This window comes from Octodon degus, unplaced genomic scaffold, assembly GCF_000260255.1.
Source record: "Octodon degus isolate 3935 unplaced genomic scaffold, OctDeg1.0 scaffold00111, whole genome shotgun sequence".
In the NCBI taxonomy this organism is placed as follows: domain Eukaryota; kingdom Metazoa; phylum Chordata; class Mammalia; order Rodentia; family Octodontidae; genus Octodon; species Octodon degus.
In genome coordinates, this window is record NW_004524687.1 from 8,958,937 (window position 1) to 8,963,406 (window position 4,470).

Below are 4,470 nucleotides of genomic sequence, written 5' to 3' on the forward strand. Positions count from 1 at the left end.
CCCTGGGTCACTCGTAGGGCCTGTGCTCTGGGTCTATTCAGGATCCCGCGGGCCCCAGTAGTCTCACTCACTCGCCAGGCCTGCACGCTGGGTCTATTCCAAAGATTTTACTTTTTTTTTTTTGCGGAACGGGGGATTGAACTCAGATCCTTGCATTTGCCAGTCAAGCGCTTATCCTACTGAGCCAGCTCCCTGGCCCCTAAATTTAATTTTTTTTTTTTGCAGAACCGGGATTGAACTCAGGTACCTGTGCTTGCCAGGGAAGTGCTTATTCCACTGAGCCATCTCCCCAGCCCTTTTGATGTGGTCCTATTAACTATTTTTCCTTAGTTGCATTTGCTTTAGTTTTCCTACCTAATAAATTGTCTAATCTAAGATCATGCTCTTATTTGTACTAACATATTCTTCTAAATGTTTTATAGTTTTATTCTATTTTAAAACATTAATTTTATTGGTACACTTGAAATGCATGATCACAGTCATCAAAGGGAATTTGTACCTAATGTATCTTAAGTCTTTTTCTCCATTTTCTTCTTAATCCTTCCTTTTACTTTTTTTTTTTTAAATGTATTTGGTTGGGGGCCAGGGAGATGGCTCAGTGGAATAAGCGCTTCCCTGGCAAACATAAGGGCCTGAGTTCAATCCTCGGTTCCACCAAAAAAAAAAAAAAAAAAGGTTTCTGCTAATATGGCTTGGACAATTAAATGTATTTGGTTGTTACAGGGTTTTACTACACAGCTCGGACTCATAGTTCGATCCTCCTGTTTTCAGCCTGCCCAGCCTGGGATTACAAGTGTGCATCACCACGTCCAGACTCTGTGGCAGGCTCAGCCCGCTCTGAGGGTAGGGTTGGTGCAATATGTGATGCCAGTGATTGAACCCCAGTCCTTGCGCTTGCCTGAACTTGTCTCAGCATACGCTTTAGTCCACTGAGCTATCTCACCAGCTCCACTCTCACTCTTTATAAAACTTTATTTCTATTGTTTTCCTTCCATTCTTTTTTATTTTTTATTCATATTTCCTCCTTTCCCCTGGTCCCTCCCTAGTTCTCCTTCCTGTGTGAACATTTTCTTCTTTTCAATATCATCTATTTTGGTCCTTACTTACCCTTTGGGTTTTTCACTTAAGAGAATGTGATATTCTTAATGAATAGAGTGATCTGTTCTAATGGTGTTTGTAAACAGGATATCATGTCCACATCTTGTACAGCAATTAACCACTAGGAAGAATGTTTGCAATGTGTTAATTATTGAAACTGTCCTACCAATTTAATTTGAAACTGTCTCATTGCTATTTGTTTATCAATAGAATTATGGGAAAAAAACTTTTCTGCATCAAAAAAAAGCAAAACAAAACAAAAAAAGAGAATGTGATATTTAAACATTTAAATGTGTGTCTGATGTATTTCACTTAAGATTATGTTCTTAGTGCACATCAATTTATCTAAAAATGTATCTAACACATTTATCTCAAAAATTTCTTTTTGAGATAAATATGTTACCTTTCCTTTTTATGTATTTCATACAGGGTCTCAAACCCTTGTCCTGAGTCTAAGCAGGAACTTTAATCTGCTGAGCTATCTGGCCAGCCCAAGTTTATGTTTCTCTATGGCAGTGTAGTACTCTGTTATGTATAAAAACCACATTTTCTTTATCCATTTATCTACTGATGAGGAAAATCTGGACTATTTCTAAGATTTAGCTATTACAAATTATGATGCTGTAAACGTGGGTATATATTGCTGTCATGTAATGTCTATTTTACTGGAGAAAGTCCAGTGTGCAGCTAAGAAAAATTTATATTCCCTTGCTGTAGGGTGGAACACTCTGTAGACATCTATTAAGTCCATTTGTTCAAAGGTTTTGTTCATTTCTTGTATTTCTTTGTTGATTTACTGTCTAGCTGATATATTTGTGACAGTTGGGTTATTGAAGTCCCCATTACAATTATATTAGTGTTTATTTGATTATTTATATCAATGAATGTTTGCTTTATACAGTTGGGTACACTAGTATTTGCCAGATAAGTAGATAGCTAGATAGATGATTGTTATCTCTTCCTCTTAGACTGTTCCCGTAAGAAGTATGTAGTTAACTTCTTGATCTCTTCTCATCAGTTTTGGCCTCAAATACTCTTTGTCTGCAAATGGAATATGTACCCTGTTGTTGTTTTTTTTTCCAAGTTCATGCTGCGTGGAGTATAGTTTTCCCTCCTTTCTCTATTAGTCTAATAATTTCTTTTTGAGTTAAATGTGTTTTCTATGCAGCATATCTTTGGATCGTGTCTCTTAATACATTCTGCCAATCTGTTTCTAAGACTGGTGAATTTCTTGTATTTCTTTGTTGATTATATACAAAGAAATTCGTGTATATACAGCAATATATACCCACGTTTACAGCATCATAATTTGTAATAGCTAAATCTTAGCTATTACAAAGCTAAGATTTACATTTGACGGTTAAGACTGATATGTATTAACATATTTTATATTATTATCCCATTGTCGGTTCTCTTCTTTTCCTTTTTGTTTTGTCTGGTGGATTCATTCTATTGGGATTCATGGAATTGTTGTCCTTGTGTTTTTCTAGGATATCCCTCAGAATTTTTTAGAGTGCTTGCTTGATAGTCATGAATTTGGTGCTCATGAATTTGGCATTTTTTTGGTGTTCACTATCATGGAAATATTTACCCATCAAATATGAAAATGAAAGACTTTTTGGAAATAGCAATGAACCACAAAAAAGCAATCAATAGCTTCTAGATGCTTGTAAAGAATAGTAACATAAGAACAGGCTTTTTAATATATCCTTTCCACTATTTTGTGTTTTTTCTTTGATTTGGATTAATCTTATGTTATTATTCTTTCTAAAAAGTCTATCATATGATGATTACTAAGCACAGATCTGTAGCATCCCCTGCTACATTCTACTGGTTTCTTTCTGAAAGCTTTTGGAGTTACCCATCCTCTCTGTGTCTCTAGATTTGATCCTTTTCTCTCATGATGGGAGCCAGGAGCTGAGGACAAAGTACAGTTTTCCATCTCCTTTTTCTGTGTTGTCAGCTGTCTCTCCACTCTCTCTGTGGACCCCAATTTTCCATTAAGATTCTTCCCTGTCCTGGATATACACCTCCCCCTTTATTTCTTCCCAAGTTGTTATTCTTCCAAGACCTGGATTTCAAATCTTGGTTGATTTGTTGCTTTTTATTGCTTTGCCATCTTCCCAGAAGTCCCTATTGGTCCTCTTCAATTTTTTGTATAGTGAGAATCAGTAGTCCAAAAATATCTTCTCTTCCTCCTCTTCATGGTACTGGGTTTTGAACCTTGGGTCTTCCCACTGAGCTATATCTGTAGCTGTTTTGAATTTTTTTTTTTTTTAATTTTGAGACAGTGCCTTGCTAAATTGCTAAATTGCCCAGGCTGGGCTTGACATGCTATCTTTCCACCTCAGCCTCCCAGAGTGCTGGGATTATAGGTATATGCCACCACAACTAGCCCCAATTTTTTCTCCTTGTTTTCATCTCAACTTTTGACTCTGGTTTTACCCACTGTACTTCTACTGACTATTCCTCAGCTCGTATATCAAAACCATCTCCAGTGGGATCATGTGGGAGAATAATCTCTGGCTCTTTCTCAACCTCAGCACATCTTTTACTTACTGTTTCTCTTTGAATCTTGCAACTTTAATGGATCTTATGGTACCCTGATGCATGTTGGTGATTGATAGGAATGATTTTCAAATAAAGTTGGTCCCCTCCAATGTCCATGAAAAACTTTATCAGATTTATGACAAAACGAGGTTCTATTTCTATAAGTTGGTCATTTTCTATGATCTGAAAGTTCCAAAATCATATCCTTTTATCCAAAATGATGAGAGTTAAATATGTGGTCCACAAATGACTGGCTTTGGGGACGATGTCATGATGTACTAAAAGTCTGAATTAAGAGTTCCTTTAACAGAGCATAATGTGGCTATTTATCAAAAGCAGAGACAAAAGGCAAAAATGGCTGAGACTCTTAGTTTACAGTCATTTTCAGTTCAGCTAGGTTATGAATATTTTGAACAAGGAATTTGACAGAGGGCCCATGAGGTAAATTTGGAAGACACATATATTATTGTTTCTTTGCTTCAAAAAATATACATTTATTGCAGTTTTTCATTTGTAAAAAATGCACAGACCTCATTAATCATGATTTATCTTTATGATCCATTTTATCTCTGCTTTAGAACAAGACACCAACATTCCCAAGTCTTGCAGTAAATGCCTTGTTCTGAAATATATCCTCTGGAAGAAAAGATGAAAATCCACTGCTTATTTTGCCCTTTTCCCTTGCAAATGGGGCCAGGCATATGGTCTCTCTTATGCCTCCATTTCTGAAGCCCTGCATTGTTTTTTTGGGTTTTTTTTTTTTTTTGGCTGCTTCACTTGAACCAGTAACACCCACATTGTTTCCTCTTTGTCTGCTGCCAT

The 4,470-nt window shown here is 36.4% G+C and overlaps 1 pseudogene; it reads right to left on the reverse strand.

Moving 5' to 3' along the window:
- Positions 1–3,489: 3,489 nt before the first annotated feature.
- LOC105740857 lies at positions 3,490–4,470 on the reverse strand (annotated as a pseudogene).